Source organism: Monodelphis domestica, chromosome 4, assembly GCF_027887165.1.
Source record: "Monodelphis domestica isolate mMonDom1 chromosome 4, mMonDom1.pri, whole genome shotgun sequence".
NCBI lineage: Eukaryota > Metazoa > Chordata > Mammalia > Didelphimorphia > Didelphidae > Monodelphis > Monodelphis domestica.
The window spans coordinates 130,008,502-130,027,834 of NC_077230.1; the positions used below are offsets into that span (position 1 = coordinate 130,008,502).

At 35.8% G+C, this 19,333-nt stretch overlaps 1 protein-coding gene across 8 annotated transcripts in view; it reads right to left on the reverse strand.

Moving 5' to 3' along the window:
• The window catches only part of NCKAP5 (NCK associated protein 5), a 1,174,517-nt gene that overhangs the window by 274,225 nt on the left and 880,959 nt on the right, over nucleotides 1-19,333 (reverse strand). The window contains exon 1 of one of the 8 annotated variants that reach the window (XM_056797184.1): nucleotides 4,643-6,410. The exons of the other annotated variants lie outside the window; for them this stretch is intronic. The gene's annotated coding sequence lies outside the window, so the exon portion shown is untranslated. Of the gene's footprint in view, nucleotides 1-4,642; nucleotides 6,411-19,333 lie in introns of those variants that run through there. 8 annotated transcript variants of the gene reach the window in all.

Consider the following 19,333-nt stretch of genomic DNA (forward strand, 5'->3'; position numbering starts at 1 on the left):
ATTCCAGGGAGAGCCAAATGCTTCTCAAGTCAAATTGTGGACTTCAAAAGAAATGTCAAGTTTATTTCTTAGAAAATGACAGTTAATGTTTTTCTACTATATTTCATCTATTTATGATCCATTGTGGCTATCCTTATTCTATATTATTCATTTTGTCCTTTATTATGTATATCATGTATATTCTATATTATATATAATGCTACATTATTATTAATTTGTTTATATATTACAATATTACTTGCCTCTAGTTTCTGGTATGTTTATTTTATCTCATCAAATAGATGATAAGATTATTTAGGAAAAGAATCAATCTGCCTCTTGATTTTGGGAGTGTTCTCCATTCAGGCTGAGGCACTACCTCTGCCACTTGGCCCACGTAGGCACTTAACAAAGGTATTTGTATTCCAGACATTTGTTTCCTCTAGTATAAATTATCAATAATTTAAATACCTTGGATTTTGTTATTAGTCACATTTTAGAATTAAACTGCTTATTTTTGCTTCTTGATCACTTTCTCCAATGAGCTACTCTCTATCCTTTCCTCTCCTGCTCTTCATATTTTGGGGGATGATCCATGAAGCTCAACAAGTTATGGAAACTTTCATATTTTCAAGGTGCTTTACAATTATTTATTATCTACCAAAGAACTCATAATCCAAAGGGAGGAGAAAAGGCAAGCATGTTAACATCCAAACTTCATTAACTTTTATCATCACTTAAATTTGATGAAGACAAATGTAGTATCAAAAGAACTTTTTTTATAAGAGTTATAAGGTATTTGATCATACCTCATGAAGATAATTAAGAGGAATTTCCTAAACTGCCAAATAGGAATGCTGATGGCATGGGGGTTGAGGTAAGAATGTTCTGTCAAAAGGACAGTCTAGAACATGAATTTCAGACATTAAATTACAAGTTTATTTTTCATGTCACCTTTAAAAAATGATTGTGTCAAGTTGTCCATGAGAGATGTAATTTACTATGACTGACAGGCATAATAAAATAGATAATTTGGTCTTATTTATTCACTAGCAAATGTTTGGGTGTTAGAAGAAAGATTGACTTGTTTATCCATATCCCTAAAATAATAAACTGAGCAAGGAGAAAATGTTACTGATAATAAAATAATAAAATATATAGTCATTGGTAAATAAGTTGTAGACTTTCAGTAATAGGAGAAGGAAGAAAAAGAAAAATGAAGAGATCAATTTATTGATCATTTGTCATAATGGCCATTATTTTCAACATTTATAACAAACTGAAAGTTTAAATTGGATGTACCAAATGACTTGGTGCAATTTTAAGCTTTAATAGTTTAGCAGGCTTACATCAGCACTAAAATTTTTGGGATACTACCTGCTGAACTGTTAGGTTACTATCATTTTACTGTATACAAAATACATTTTATATATAAGAAAGAAGGTATATTCTATTTTAGAATTTTCACAATCCTTTATAAACAGAGCTCTATGTAAGTCAGATCTCTCTAGACTTGTGTAGAAAAATTTCAATTCATTAAGTTTTACTTAATTTACTGCAAACTTGAAAACAAATGTAAATTTTACCTATTATTATTATTACATGAAAAGGGTGCTATCTAGATTGAAAGAATGAATCTCAAAGGAGGAGAGGTTGATGTGTGATATTGGTAGAAGGAGGCTGGTCTGGAGATGGCAGTGAGGAACAAGAGGTATCTAGCCTTTGCCTTCTTTTCTGCCTTTCCCTCTTGAACCAATGTGATGTTATACATGTAAAGGAGCTCAGTCATCACTGTAGGAAGTAATAAGATTTGCAATTTCTTCTGAGATGAGCCATGCATGGCTTTATGAACAAACACAAAAACAAAACAAAATGGCAGGAGTATGTGACCAATAAAACTGAGACAAAGGAAAGCTTTTTTCCCCCTTGATAGAACAGGATTCTAAAAGGCAAAATGGAAGGGAAGGGCAAACAAGAATAGGGATTATAAAGGAATAAAATTTAAGGACAGAAGTAACAGCAGCAACTACTTTGAAGCTTGGCTTTAGCTTCTTTCATTAAAAGATGAGTTCAATTCTTTTTAACTGAAAGGTACATAAGAATAATTATATGAATGTCTATAAAACAAGGGCATTTTGGAGACCTCTATTTTCCCTTTGTTTAGCAAGGCATAAAGGCATTCCAAAACCATTCATCTCTTTCCATAGATGCCATCTCTGTCTCATACAATCCCACAAACTAAGCTTGTTTTTCTATCAACATCCAAATACTGAAATGATTGAACATTGTTTCCTTCTTTTCTACCCTTCTCACTTCACAAGACTATTTTCCAAAGTGGATCAGTGGCAAATTTGGCAAGATTCCTAGAAGACAATTTGGGATAACATAACTGATTCTACTCTCTTGATGCTTCTACTTTTGAGCAAGATGTCCCTTTCAAGGTGAGTCAGGAAGAAGCCAAAGAGAGTCAGGAAGGGTTTCTACTCCAAATGGAGTAACATTTTCTAATTCATATCCTCCTACTGAAACATCTGATACTGATATTTGGAAATAAACTTGGAAATTTAATAGGCAGTCTTATACAGAAGGAAGATCATTAGACTGGGAATCAAGAAACTGCCTCTAACTAACCTTTGGTCAAATCTCCTTTCCTAATTGGGTCCAGTCTTGTCATCTGTAAAGCTAACATTTATACAGAGATTACTATGTGATAGACAATGTGCTGTTTACAATTATTATTTCAACTGATCCTCACAATAACCTTGTGAGTTAGGTGCTATTATTACCCCCATTTGATTGGTGAGGATACTGAGCCAAGCACAGATAAAATGATCTGCTTAGGGTCACAAAGCCTAAGTTTGGATTTGAATTTGACTATTTCTGACTCGTGGTCTAACATTCTATCCATTGTGCCACCTAGCTGCTTCTCTGAATCCTTACTCCTGTTTAAAAAATAAATCTGTCACTATTTCTTCCCAAATCACTGGCTAGTACATGCTTTTAATGATAATAATGCATAGAAAATAATCATTTTCATTACATATATACAAATTTGACCTATTTAAAAATCTAAGCAAAAATTCCTAGAAAGTAAAATTTACATAATCTCCTATTAGGCCATTACTTAATTTCTTTTAGTTCTATGCCCAACGTATTATAATCCATGTATTTATGGTTTATATATGTAAAGTTTGAACTAACTCTTTCATTTTCTTTTTTTCTATCTGTCTCTGTCCCCCCAACCTCTTCCATCTTTCCAATGAAAATATGAATAACACAAAGTCCAATATCAGAAACTTATAAAACAGAAATTATATAATGTGCCTTGGTTAATAGAGAACTGACTATCTTGGTAGCCCTGAGTCAAAATGAAGGCCATTTTTCAATTTGACACAATTTTTAATGGGCTAAAGGGGCAAGTGGAAAATGATGAAATATCTACTTTATTTGATGAAAGTGTAAATCAGCTTTTAGTAAATCAACATGAATTGAGTAAGTGGGAAGTACAAGTTTCCAAGGTTTAAACAGAATAACCAGTTAGGTATCTTCTATACTAATGAAATGGTATAGAAGAAAAGTCAGTCTTACATTTAAGGAGCTTTTCTAGTCTGTTAGCATCGTATGTGTTTACTAAGAGAACATTCTGGATGAAAATAATTCCTTTTTCCCTCCCTTTATAAATAGGTCTATTAAATTGGCAGATGAGGAGAATGTTGTAGATAATCTCATTAGACTTCTAATCAAGCTCTTGACAAACTCATGTAATTATTATAGGAAATAAGGAATGAGGAAGGTTTAGTAAACAATAAGGATAGATATAAGAATGATTAGTCTCAAAGAAGAGTCATTAATGAATCTATATCAGCTTGGAAGATGGTCTCAGTAGAGGATCCAGGGATCCAGAATTTGGCCCAGTGCTATTTAGCATTTCTACCAATAATTTGCATAAAGGAGTACATGACATTTTTATAAAAAATTCAGGTGTCAAATAGGTAGGTGAGATAGCTAACTGTGGATGACAGAATTGATAATTTAAAAAATACTTTCAAGTGCTAGAACATTTGGCTGAATCTTATAAAATGAAATTTTATGGGGAACAATAAAAATAATACAAAGTCATAAACAAAACAAGGTCAAAAATTAACTTTCTGTATACAAGATGGGTGGAAATTTGTCCCACAGTATTTCTGAAAATGTTACTTGGAGTTTAGAGGATTATCAACATGATAAAAATTAACAGTGTGTTGTGTGGGCAAAGAAAGCTAATATAATTTGGGGTGAATTAAGAGAGGAATGGTTTCTAACAATAGGAAAGTAACAATCTCACTCTGTGACTTAGTAAAGGAAATCAGATATGTGTTCTAATTTTGACCATAGAATTATAGATTTAGAGATAGAAGGGACTTCCAACTATTCCAACTCCACCTTTTTTTTAAAACAGGTGTCAAAACTAAAGTTCAAAGAAGTTAAACTGATTTATTTAGGGGTACAGTAGTTGAAAAAAATCAGAGACAGGATTTGGACCTTAATGTAGTTATACAAAATCTAGTACTCTGTCCACTGGATTGAGCATGACCTACTTGTTACATTTAAGAAGGACACTGATATGTTGTGAGCGTTTAGAAAAGGATATCCATTAGGGTGAAGAGCTTTGAGTACATACCATATTAGCCCTGGTTGAAGAAAGTAGGCATGATTAAACTGAAGACAAGATGGCTCCCGAGTTCTAAGAATGCTGTCTTCAAACATTCAAAAGGATGGTGGATGGAAGAGGGATTAAACTTGTTGTGATTGACCCAAGAAGGAAGAACCAAGAGTAGAATATCAAAGTTAGTAAGAGTTAGTGGGAGGGAAACTTTCCTAACAATCAGAACTATCTGAAAGGAGACTAGGCTACTTCAAAGAGGAGAAAGATTTCTCCACATTGGAGGTATTCAAGTAGTCACTGGGTGACTACATTATTGATAGAGTGTAGTGGGAATTATTTTTCATACCTAACTTAGAAAGACTATGAAGCTCCTTCCAATTCTGAAATTCAGGGACTGCATGACTGCAGTCACGGGGGTGCATTGTAGCTGTTGTTGAGAGAGGGAGAAAAGATAAAGAATTCAGATAAGACTCTCTCAGAGGCAGGCATGAGCCTTTATCATTCCCAAGCCAGAAATAATTATTCCACCTCATCTTAGGTGTAAAAACCTCCAAGGTATTGCACATCATCTTCTCAATGGAAGATAATTGTGTTTAGTTTTATCTAAGAGAAAGGTAAAAGTTATTCTTTGGGGAAGTCACTAAAGTAAAGCAATTGCAAATAAGTCTTTAAGTAGGGTCAGGATCCTGATTAAAATTCCTCAAATCAAAAGAAACAACTCTGATCTGATCAAAATGTATGAGTTCCTTTTTTTGGAACAGTCATTTAAAAACAGAAAAATGGTATTAAGATTTACATATACATATGAAGTCCAACCTCATTATGATGATTGTACTTAAAAGCCAGGGAGTTTTGAGTCTTAAATATATTTTCAGAAAAAATGGTTCCAACAATAGCTTTAATTTAACTGGAGACAGGCATTGCACAATCCCCCAGGAGTAGCATAAATTGGTGAGAGCATCCACAGCTTGGCTATTCATTCAATGTGTTAGTGTGAAAGAGAGAGCATTGCCCAGTGGAGCCTGGTTTCTTCTCTAAGAGATTTTTTTTATTTAAAGATCTTTTAAAAAGCTATTCCTGAAAGAAAGAATTGAGATTTACACTAAATACAACCAGGAATAGCTTTAATCACTAAGATTAACTGAGCAACTAAAGGGTCTTTACTATAGAATTACATATGTTACTATATATTGAGGAATGATTTGGAGGTGTGTCTGACTAATTCTCAGATTCTTCTCTAGAGACTGATATGTAAATTTAACCAGATGAAGACTTGAGGTGTTACAACATGACAAAAGCAGAGTCAAAAGAACAATGTGCAAAATGTCTATAATACAAATAAATTAAAAATAGAGAGGCAATCAAACTTTGATCTATTACAGTTGTAAATGTAAATACCTTGTTCAAGTTAAAGGGACTAATGATCATTAAATAACTGGTTTTGAAGAAAATACTTTTTATAATAAGTTTTGTTTCATTCTAAGTTGGAAAGCTGACAGATATCAATCCATTTAAAATATTTTTATTTAAAAATTAATCAGATAGTATATGATAAACCCAAAGATCCCAGCTTTTGGGACAAAAACCCACTATTCAATAAAAACTGCTGGGAAAAATGGAAGACAGTGTGGGAGAGATTAGGTTTCGATCAACACCTCACACCCTACACCAAGATCAATTCAGAATGGGTGAATGACTTGAACATAAAGAAGGAAACTATAAATAAATTAGGTAAACACAGAATAGTATACATGTCAGATCTTAGGGAAGGGAAAGACTTTAAAACCAAGCAAAACATAGAAAGAGTCACAAAATGTAAAATAAATAATTTTGACTACATCAAATTAAAAAGTATTTGTACAAACAAAACCAATGTAACTAAAATCAGAAGGGTAGCAACAAATTGGGAAACAATCTTCATAAAAACCTCTGACAAAGGTTTAATTACTCAAATTTACAAAGAGCTAAATCAATTGTACAAAAAATCAAGCCATTCTTCAATTGAAAAATGGGCAAGAGGAGGCAGCTGGGTTGCTCAGTGGATTGAGAGTCAGACCTAGAGAGGGGAGGTCCTAGGTTCAAATCTGACCTCAGTCACTTCCCAGCTGTGTGACCCTGGGCAAGTCACTTGACCCCCATTGCCTAGCCCGTACCACTCTTCTGTATTGGAGCCAATACACAGTATTGACTCCAAGACAGAAGGTAAGGGTTTTAAAAAAATGGGCAAGGGACATGGATAGGCAGTTTTCAGATAAAGAAATCAAAACTATTAATAAGCACATGAAAAAGTGTTCTAAATCTCTGATAATCATAGAGATGCAAATCAAAACAATTTGGAGGTATCACCTCACACCTAGCAGATTGGCTAACATGACAGCAGAGGAAAGTAGTGAATGCTGGAGGGGATGTGGCAAAGTAGGGACACTAATGCATTGCTGGTGGAGTTGTGAATTGATCCAACCATTCTGGAGGGCAATTTGGACTGTCTGCCTTTGATCCAGCCATAGCACTGCTAGGTTTGTACCCCAAAGAGATAATAAGGAAAAAGACTTGTACAAAAATATTCAGAGCTGCGCTCTTTGTGGTGGCCTAAAATTGGAAAATGAGGGGATGCCCATCAATTGGGGAATGGCTGAACAAACTATGGTATATGTTGGTGATGGAATACTATTGTGCTCAAAGGAATAATAAAGTGGAGGAATTCCATGGAGACTGGAACAACCTCCAAGAAGTGATGCAGAGCAAGAGGAGCAGAACCAGGAAAACATTGTACACAGAGACTGATACATTGTGGTACAATCGAAGGTAATGGACTTCTCCATTAGTGGCGGTGTAATGTCCCTGAACAATCTGCAGGGATCTAAAAAACACTATCCACAAGCAGAGGATAAACTGTGGGAGTAGAAACACCGAGGAAAAGCAACTGCTTGACTACAGGGGTTGAGGGGGCATGTCTGAGGAGAGACTCTAAATGAACACTCTAATGCAAATACCAACATGGAAATGGGTTCGAATCAAGAACACATGTGATACCCAGTGGAATCACGTGTCGGCTATGGGAGAGGTGGGGGGGGGGGGAGGAAAAGAAAATGATCTTTGTCTCCAGTGAATAATGTTTGGAAATGCTCAAATAAAAAATAAAAAATAATAATTAAAAAAAAGAAAAACAAAATAAAAATTAATCAGATAATTAATATAAATATATTCTTAATTTTTTCTGGTTATGATAGGTATAGAATTAGTATAGGGAATTTAATCATATATATATGCTAAAATTATTAATCATGTGGTTCAATTTAGCCTTTTATCAGGAAATATGGGTTTCTAATCTAGATGTTAAAGAATATTGACACTGATCTGCATTCTCAGGTTCTTTATGTAATGAGACTGGGTTTTCCATTGAGCTACAGGCATAAATATCAAGGGGCCCTTGGATTCAAATTTTAACAGAATTTTGAAAAGAGTAGAATGTGAACTCTTTGAAAGCAGGAACTGTTGTCATTTTTGTCTCTATTCAACACCTAGTACCAGTATCGGAGACAGAGTTGTTGACTAATAAATGTTTTATGAATTAAATTCAAAAGCATATTTATCCTATTTAATTTTATTGTGTATATATATATATTCTTAATTAAGTTAATTTTAAACACAATTTCTGATGAGCTTCTTTTTAGATTCTAGTAACAAGATGGATTGTATTTATATTCATCTCTATTATCTCTTGATGGTGGTGACACAAGTAGAAATTTGACAATTTGACATTTTTTGTAGCAAAAAAGTTGTTAGCAAGAAGTTGGGAAGAGGCAAAGGGTCTTAAGAATGAAAAAAAAAAAGATAATCTAGTACCCTTCTTCCTGCACACATAGTTTCTGACAATATATGCAGCTATCTAAGGTCATCCTTTTCAACTACATTTCAGTAAGTTTTATCAAGGAGAAAAATATTCCATGGTCATACATTATAGCTTTAATGTCCCATATTCTCACTACTGGATATTGTTGGGTTTCAGATCAGACTTTATCTGCCTAGTTGAGAGAGTGGGGAAAAACCTCTGAACTGCAGAAAGCAGTCTACATAAGCACCTGTCAATGTGAAGGAAGCTGGTGAATGGTGCCCACCAGTTGTTAAGTAACAGTAATAATCTGTTAAAGTTGAAAGGAATTTCAGAGTCCATCAAGTGAAATTAAAAAAGAAAACCAATAATTATGTAATACCTTTGTTTGTTTAACTATTTGAGGGGAGGGCAGGTAGGAGACAGGTATCTAATTCCATGATAAATCTATTCCACTTTGCCCATTCTTTCTGACTATTGGACTTGTTCCTAACATAGGACATTGTATTCTGCTTCATTCCTTTACATAGTCTGTCTCCCATAATTAGAATGCCTCCCCTCTTCATGTTTCCTTAATAGAATCTATAGCTTCATTCAAGGATAAGTTCAGGTATAATCTCCTAAACAAGGCTTTTCTGGATCCTTCCAGTTGATTAATGTTATGGATGCTTCTATTGCTTTGTATTTTCTTTGGACAAATTTTGTATTTACTTAACTGGGTACATCTTCCTCCCCTGGATAAAATATTAAATTCCCAGAGAAACGGGACTATTTTTTTGTTATTGTTTTGCCAGGGTTTAATACAATGTTCTGAATTTTATAATGTTTATTGGTGGTGGGACTCAAAGGATAATAATGATGATCAAATAAAGTATGTTTGATTCAAAATGTTTTGCACACTATTAGAACCCAGAACATGTCCCAATGTTAGCGAGTTGGCATGATTCTCTTTAGATATAGACATCATATGCTTATGAAACTAGCCCCATTAATCCACATATAAAAGTCATTTTATAATGCCTTGCAGATTGTCATTTTATGTTATAAAATATGTTGCATATCTGAGATCAATTAATACTGTTAGATATGTAAACCTTATGAAATTCAGGAAAATTAAATGTTGAAGCTTTATGTTACAAAGTGAAGAAGGCTGAAGTTTGGGAGATTAATCTGCATCCCTGACACAAATGGTCCAAGCTATTAATGGGTGTTGTAAAAATATCAATGGTATCTGATGGAAATTTTTGTCAATGCCATGGAATAAAATCCCTATTATCTGGCCCCCTCCAAAAGTCTTCTTTTTCTTATCCCTAGTTAGGTCTACCATTAGAATGTTCCCCTTTCCTTTTCCTTATACTCTTAACCATGTGGCAAAATGACTTGAAAGAATTGTACAGAAGGGTGAATTGTGGAATGGACTATAATGATATTCAAACTTTCCTGAGATGAGTCATAGACCTAGACGTACAACTAGAACTCTCACTCCATATTGTCATCATTGTTGTTCAGTTATTTTCAGAATTGTCTTCTTCATGATTCCCTTTGGAGTTTTCTGGACCCTGGAGTGGTTTACTGTTTCCTTCTTCAGTTTAAATTACAGTGATGGAACCTAAGGCAAACAACTTTAAGTTACTTGCTCAGGGTCAAAAAACTAGTAAGTATCTGAGGCTGGATTTGCCTTCTCACTCTAGGCTCAGCACTCTATTCACTATGAATATGTGAATATGACTATGTTGGATCGTCAAGTCTGGACTTTCCCCTGTAATTCTCCATCATGTATTAAATGACCTGGTCACCCCTACCCATGAGTCTTAGGTCCACTCTAAAGTAGCTTTGCCACTGATCTATTTGAAATTTATTCAATAATCTCTGTTATTAAAGAAGTTGTTTAGCACTATGGGCATCATTATACAAAATGAATGGTATTAAGGCTAGGGGAAAGTAATAGTCAATAGAATTTGGGTGCCACATTAACTCCCATCTTTTTTTTTTTACTTTTTTTTTTTTTTTTAAATTTTAATATTATTTTATTTGGTCGTTTTCATACATTATTCACTGGAAACAAAGATCGTTTTCTTTTCCTCCCCTCCCCCCCCCCCCCCCCCGCCTTTCCCTCTCCCATAGCCGACGCATGATTCCACTGGTTATCACATGTGTTCTTGACTCGAACCCATTTCCCTGTTGTTGGAGTTTGCATTATAGTGTTCATTTAGAGTCTCTCCTCAGTCTTATCTCCTCCAACCCTGTGGTCGAGCAGTTGCTTTTCAGCGGTGTTTTTACTCCCACAGTTTATCCTCTGCTTGTGGGTAGTATTTTTTTTTTTTTAGATCCCTGCAGATTGTTCAGGGAAATTGCATTGATACTTATGGAGAAGTCCATCACCTTCGATTGTACCACAATGTATCAGTCTCTGTGTATAATGTTTTCCTGGTTCTGCTCCTTTCGCTCTGCATCACTTCCTGGAGGTTGTTCCAGTTCACATGGAATTCCTCCACTTTATTATTCCTTTTAGCACAATAATATTCCATCACCAACATATACCACAATTTGTTTAGCCATTCCCCAATTGAGGGGCATCCCCTCATTTTCCAATTTTTGGCCACCACAAAGAGCGCAGCTATGAATATTTTTGTACAAGTCTTTTTGTCCATTATCTCTTTGGGGTACAAGCCCAGCAGTGCTATGGCTGGATCAAAGGGCAGACAGTCTTTTATCGCCCTTTGGGCATAGTTCCAAATTGCCCTCCAGAATGGTTGGATCAATTCACAACTCCACCAGCAATGAATTAATGTCCCCACTTTGCCACATCCCCTCCAGCATTCATTACTTTGCATAGCTGTCATGTTAGCCAATCTGCTAGGTGTGAGATGATACCTCAGAGTTGTTTTGATTTGCATCTCTCTGATTATAAGAGATGTAGAGCACTTTTTCATGTGCTTATTAATAGTTTTGATTTCTTTGGCTGAGAATTGCCTGTTCATGTCCCTTGCCCATTTGTCAATTGGAGAATGGCTTGATTTTTTGTACAATTGATTTAGTTCTTTATAAATTTTAGTAATTAAACCCTTGTCAGAGGTTTTTATGAAGATTGTTTCCCAATTTGTTGCTACCCTTCTGATTTTGGTTACATTGGTTTTGTTTGTACAAAAACTTTTTAATTTGATGTAATCCAGATTATTTATTTTGCATTTTGTAATTCTTTCTAATTCTTGCTTGGTTTTGAAGTATTTCCCTTCCCAAAGGTCTGACATGTATACTATTCTGTGTTCGCCTAATTTTCTTATAGTTTCTTTCTTTATGTTCAAGTCATTCATCCATTTTGAATTTATCTTGGTGTAGGGTGTGAGGTGTTGATCTAAGCCTAATCTTTCCCACACTGTCCTCCAATTTTCCCAACAGTTTTTATGAAATAGTGGATTTTTGTCCCAAAAGCTGGGATCTTTGGGTTTGTCATATACTGTCTTGCTGAGGTTGCTTGCCCCCAGTCTATTCCACTGATCCTCCTTTCTGTCTCTTAGCCAGTACCAAATTGTTTTGATGACCGCTGCTTTATAATATAGTCTGAGATCTGGGACTGCAAGACCCCCTTCCTTTGTATTTTTTTTCATTAATTCCCTGGGTATCCTTGATCTTTTGTTTTTCCAAATGAACTTTGTTATGTTTTTTTCTAAATCAGTAAAAAAAATTTTTGGGAGTTCCATGGGTATGGCACTAAATAGATAGATGAGTTTGGGTAGGATGGTCATTTTTATTATATTGGCTCGTCCTACCCATGAGCAGTTAATGTTCTTCCAATTGTTCAAGTCTAGTTTTAGTTGTGTGGAAAGTGTTTTGTAGTTGTGTTCATATAGATCCTGTGTTTGTCTCGGGAGATAGATTCCTAAGTATTTTATTTTGTCTTGGGTAATTTTGAATGGGATTTCTCTTTCTAGTTCTTGCTGCTGAGCTGTGTTGGAATTATATAGAAATGCTGATGACTTATGTGGGTTTATTTTGTATCCTGCAACTTTGCTAAAGTTGTTGATTATTTCAATTAACTTTTTGGTTGAATCTCTAGGATTCTTTAAGTAGACCATCATGTCATCTGCAAAGAGTGATAATTTGGTCTCCTCCTTGCCTATTTTGATGCCTTCAATTTCTTTTTCTTCTCTAATTGCTACTGCTAGTGTTTCTAATACAATGTCAAATAATAGAGGTGATAATGGGCATCCTTGTTTCACTCCTGATCTTAATGGGAATGGATTTAGTTTATCCCCATTGCAGATGATATTAGCTGATGGTTTTAGATATATACTGTTTATTATTTTTAGGAATGACCCTTCTATTCCTATGCTTTCTAGTGTTTTTAGTAGGAATGGGTGTTGTATTTTATCAAAGGCTTTTTCTGCATCTATTGAGATAATCATGTGATTCTTGTTGGTTTGCTTGTTGATGTGGTCAATTATGTGGATAGTTTTCCTAATGTTGAACCAGCCCTGCATCCCTGGTATGAATCCTACTTGATCATGGTGGATGACCCTTCTAATCACTTGCTGGAGTCTTTTTGCTAGTATCCTATTTAAGATTTTTGCATCTATATTCATTAGGGAGATTGGCCTATAGTTTTCTTTCTCTGTTTTTGGCCTGCCTGGCTTTGGAATTAGTACCATGCTTGTGTCATAAAAGGAGTTTGGTAGGACTCCCTCTTTGCTTATTATGTCGAATAGTTTGTGTAATATTGGGGTTAACTGTTCTCTGAATGTTTGATAGAATTCACTGGTGAATCCATCAGGCCCTGGGGATTTTTTCTTAGGCAGTTCTTTGATGGCTTGATGGATTTCAATTTCTGATATGGGATTATTTAAGAAAACTATTTCTTCTTCTGTTAGTCTAGGCAATTTATATTTTTGTAAATATTCATCCATATCACCTAGATTGGTAAATTTATTGCCATATAGTTGGGCAAAGTAGTTTTTAATGATTGCCTTAATTTCCTCTTCATTTGAGGTGAGATCCCCCTTTTCATCCTTGATGCTATTAATTTGCCTTTCTTCTTTCCTTTTTTTAATTAAATTAACCAGTACTTTGTCTATTTTGTCTGTTTTTTCAAAGTACCAGCTTCTAGTCTTGTTTATTAGCTCAATAGTTCTGTCACTTTCTATTTTATTAATTTCTCCCTTAATTTTTAGGATCTCTAGTATGGTTTTCTTCTGGGGGTTTTTAATTTGTTCATTCTCAAGTTTTTTGATTTGCATTTCCAATTCCTTGGTCTCTGTCCTCCCTAATTTGTTAATATATGCACTCAGGGATATGAATTTTCCTCTAAGTACTGCCTTGGCTGCATCCCATAAGGTTTGAAAGGATGTTTCGCCGTTGTCATTTTCTTCAACGAAATTGTTAATTGTTTCTATGATTTCTTCTCTAACTAAATGGTTTTGGAGTATCATGTTATTTAATTTCCAATTAATTTTTGATTTGGGTCTCCATGTACCCTTGCCGATCAATATTTTAATTGCCTTGTGATCTGAAAAGGCTGCAGTTAATATTTCTGCTTTTCTGCATTTAAGTGCCATGTTTCTATGACCTAGTGTATGATCTATTTTTGTGAATGTGCCATGTGGTGCTGAAAAGAAGGTGTATTCTTTTTTGTCCCTATTTATTTTTCTCCATATGTCTATTAATTCTAATTTTTCTAAGATTTCATTCACCTCTTTTACCTCTTTCTTATTTATTTTTTGATTTGATTTATCTAAATTTGATAGTGGTTGGTTCAAGTCTCCCACTAATATGGTTTTACTGTCTAATTCCTCCTTCAATTCTCCTAGTTTCTCTATTAAAAATTTGGATGCTATACCATTTGGTGCATACATGTTGATTAGTGATATTTCCTCATTGTCTATACTTCCTTTTAGCAGAATATATTTACCTTCCCTGTCCCTTTTGATCAGGTCTATTTGTACTTTGGCTTTGTCAGATATCATGATTGCAACTCCTGCCTTCTTTCTATCGGTTGAGGCCCAAAAGGTCTTACTCCAACCTTTAATTCTAACCTTGTGAGTGTCAACCCGTCTCATATGTGTTTCTTGAAGACAACATATGGTAGGGTTTTGTGTTCTAATCCAATCTGCTATTTGTCTGCGTTTTATGGGTGAGTTCATCCCATTCACGTTCAAAGTTATGATTGTTATTTGTGGATTCGCTGGCATTTTGATGTCTTCCCCTAGTTCTGACCTTTCTTCTTTAGCTTTCTCCTTTTGAACCAGTGATTTACTTTAGGTCAGTCCCCCTAGTCCCCTCCCTTGAGATGCTTCCCTTTCTAGCCCCTCCCTTTTTATGCTCCCTTCCCCTCCCCCCTCTCCTTCCCTCCCTTTTTGTGCTCCCTCCCCCCTCCCCCTCCTTAATTTTCCTTTCTTTCTTGCCCTATTGGATAAGATAGAATTCAGGATCCCACTGGATCTAGATGTTCTTCCCTCTCAGATTTAATTTCACTGAGAGTAAGGTTTAAGTACTTCCACTTCACGCTCTCTTCCTCTCCTTCTCATAAGAGAGTTCTTCCCCTCCCCTTCCCATGTGTATCTTTATATGGGAAAGTTTATTCTATTGATTCCCCCCCTATTTCTTGAAGTTAATCTTAGTATTATCACGGTTCCCCCCTCCCTTTTCCTTTTTTTGCCCCAACTTTCCCCAAATCTTCTTGATTCCCCAATCTTTCCCTATGCATGTTTCTTCTAACTACTCTTATGATGATACAATTTATGAGAGTTACACAAAACATTTTCCCCACATATTAATATATATAATTAGATGTAAATGTAGTCCTTATAGAAGAGAGTTTGACTTAAAGAGAAAGATAAGATTTATCTCCTTTTCCCTTTCTTTCATATTTACCTTTTCATGTTTCTCTTGCTTTCTGTGCTTGGATATCGAACTTTCCACAGAGCTCTGGTCTTTTCTTAGCAAATGCTTGGAAATCTTCTATTTTGTTGAATGCCCATACTTTCCCCTGGAAGTATATAGTCAGTTTTGCTGGGTAGTTGATTCTTGGTTGGAGACCCAGCTCTCTTGCCTTTCTAAATATCGTGTTCCATGCTTTGCGGTCTCTTAGTGTGTTAGCCGCTAAGTCATGTGTGATCCTTATGGGAGCCCCCTTGTATCTGAAGCTCTTCTTCTTGGCTTCTTGTAGGATTTTCTCCTTTACTTGGAAGCTCTTGAATTTGGCAATTACATTCCTAGGCGTTGTCTTTTGGGGATTTAGTATAGAAGGTGTTCTATGAATCCTTTCTATTTCTATTTTGCCCCCTTGCTCCAGAACGTGGGGGCAATTTTCTTTTATAATCTCCTCTAGAATAAAATCCAATTTGTTGTTTACCTCTGGTTTTTCTGGGAGACCGATGATACGGAGATTTTCTCGTCTTCCTCTGTTCTCCAGGTCCGTGACCTTCTCAGTGAGATATTTTCTGTTTTCTTCCAATTCATTAATTGTTTGGGTTTGCTTTATTGATTCTTGCTGTTTTATCATCTCACTTTCTTCGAGGTCCTTAATTCTGGTCATTAGGGACTGGATTTGCTTTTCAGCCTTGTCTGCCCTTGTATTGGCTGCTTCGAGTTCTTTTTCCAATTGAGCAGTCTTATCTGTCAGACAGCTGATCTCTTTCTCCCATTTTTCTTTCCAGAAGGTTTCCATCTTTTGGATAAGTTCCAGTTTGAGATCTTCCAGAGCTTGTTGATAGTTTCCATTTTGGGAGGCGTGTTCTGAATTTTTTTGGATTTCCTCTTCATTCTCCTCTTTCCCTTGGGTACTTCCACCATAAAAGTTTTCAATAGTCACTTTTTTCCCTTTCTTCCTGGAGGCTTGATTTTGGGCCATGTGAGCCATCCCTTTGGTGGTTTTATTTCCCTTTCCTTTTTGGTCTGGGGTCTGGGTTATAAGAGTGGTTTTTCTGTGAATTTAGGTTGCTTCAGACTAGTTCTTCCCAGCCTCCGAGCCCAGGTATTCAGCTCCGCCCAGATAATCCGTGCGCCTTGTTCAGCGCAGCCCGCCCGAAGTCCGCTGGCTTCTCCAGTGAAAGCGCCCTGAGACGTTTTTTCCTGGCAGTCCCCAGATCCCAAGGACCCTGGAGTGCCCCCCCAGACAGAGACGCTCCCCACTCCCTCGCTGTCCCGGTGAGCGTTCAGGTAGCTCACTCTGGTTTAGTGGGGGAGGTGGGGTGGGGGAAGGGCGGCTCAGTTCACTTTTCTGTGCAAGCTTTTCCTTCTTATTTTAGTGTGGAAATGTTCAAGCCCCACGTACCTTTGCCTCTGTGGGGTACTGGGGAGTCCTTCTGTTCCTCCAAAGGTGATTTTATGCTCCTTTGATGTAGTCTATTTCGTTCGGTGCTGGGGAGAGGAAACGTGCCGCGTCTAGATTGCAGCCATGATTACCCGGAAGTCTAACTCCCATCTTTAAGGAGAACAAAAAGTTGATATATTTTGGGAGTAAATTAGAAGAGTAAGAGTTAGACCTAGTTTACCTTCTGAGGCTTGAGAAGGATACCACCAATTTGCTTAGGTTTCTTTTTTTTTAACCCTTCCCTTCATCTTAGAATCAATATTAAGTATTGGTTGCAAGGCTGAAGAGTGGTAAGGGCTAGGCCATTGGGGTTAAATAATTTGGTGAGAGTCACATATCTGGGAAGTCTCTGAGGCCAGATTTAGAACTGGGGACTCTATCAACTGAGCCTAGCTGCCTTTCATTTAGGTTTTTATGAAAAGAAAATTGTCTAACACAAGCAAGTTTTTCTTATCTTGCAAAAAATGGTGTTTAATGTCCTGTGGCAACATTTAGTATTGTCCCCATTTGGTATAGACTCAGTTTTCCTATAAGGCTTCAGCCTAAGATGGGAATACTTGTAGAGAGACCCTCATTGGCATTTCTAATACAACACCTCTTGACCCCTTCTCTATCAGTAGGCATCCATCAGTGATTATAAGAATTTTTTGCCTTCTCCTCCTGCCCCTCTATCTCCTTCCTTAAAGTCAACTTTATAGTAGTAAATTTAGGAACTCAAAAGTATTTTACAAAGGAATAAAAGTTGTTAATAAACACAGCACTTGTAATTTTACATAGTAGTTTTTTTCTCTGAAGAGTACCACATTCCTGAGATCAATTATTAGAACTTCTCATGGGATTTTTGTATTATAATACTTTTGTGAGAGCTAAAACTTTTTCTTATCCAATAAGACACATCCACGCACATTAACATTTCAAATAAAGCTTCAGTTTTCACATTAAATATAATTCCATTTTTTAGAAAGCCAGTGTGATGTAGTGGGAGGGGCAAAGGATTTAAGTCAGAAGCCCTAGGTTCAATCCATGTTTCTGCCACTTATCATCTTTGAGCAAAATAATTTCACCTCTCTGGGCCTCAGTTTTTAAATCTATCAAAGGAAGTGATTTCATAGGATTCAGAGCTTTGTTACAATAAGTGATTTCAAAGATTCCTTCTAGCTTTAAATTCTTTGGCCCAACATTTATTAATCTAGGTGTCAGCATGGTGAACATGGTAACCATAGGAACCACATGCTATTCATCCAGCATGACAAAGACCCAGGATGATCGGCAAAAAAAGGGGTTTTTAAAAAATGACTATGACCTATGTTTGTAAGAGAGATGAAGGGAACCAAGAAAAGGGAAAAGAGAAAAACAAAACTTCCAGAGGAATATATTTATAATTATTAGTAATAATAATAAACATAGCATTAATATATTTTTAGCATCACCAAGCTCCTCTACAATTTACCAGCATAAATGATCCTCTCCTCTCACTAAACTCACCTTGATATTTTTAGGCTGACTTTGGGTATGCCATTTAACCTGAGTGGACTGTTTTTCTCTGATGATCCTGTCCTTTTGCACCCATATCCTTCTTTTTGCTCACACAGAACTATAGGTCCTCATTATTCTTTATTTGTACTATTATAACAACCTAGTAATTCGTCTCTCTTCATCCAACATATATTTTTTTTCCTAATCCATCCTCCATATTCATGCCAAAATGAAATAGCCCTGAAGTATAGACCTGGCCATCTTGCTTTTCTGTTCCTGAAGTTTCAGGGGCTCCCTCTTGCTTTGTAGATAAAATACACAATCAGCTTAGCATTTCAGTATCTGGAGTCTATTCATGCTAGGCTCATTACATAGCTTCCTCAAGCTACTTCCCTTCCAAACTAGACTATTTTCTATTTCCTATTCAGAACATTCCTTCATCCACCTAGGATAGGCTATTCTCCATGTCTGGAAGCTCTTCCTCCTTGCCTTTATTTTTTAAAATTTTAACCATTTTTTCTTATTACCTCTTCTCCATTTTTACTTTGTAAGTACGTAGTGAACAGTGATCATATCTGATTTTAATAAGTTAAAAAACAAAGAAAAACAAAACAAAAGCATGCAGTATCCAATAAGAACAATTAGCTCTCATATATAGCATGAAAACCAAATTTCATATTTTCTTACAGTTTCAGATGTATCTTGGTTCATTCAGTTCAACTCATATGTCCCTAACACAACACTTTACATGATGTAGCTCATTAAAAAGTTAGAAAACATAGTTGTGAATTCTGAGGTGGATTAAAGGTTTCTGACAAGAGATTAGGAAAGATTTTGCAGGAGACCTGGTGGTATTTGAATTGAGTTTTGAAGGTTAAGTGACTCCTCCAAAATATTTTGAATAATAAATGGCAGAGCAAAGAAAGGATTCTCTGATCATTTTCCTACTGAATAGAATACAGTGGCTTCTTTGCAGTTGAGCCTAGAGATTCAAATACAAAGTCCTCCCTTTATCATTTAAAGCTTTTCAAAAATTGCCTCCAATCTACTTTTCCAACCTTATAAAACATTATTTCCCTTTACACGCTCT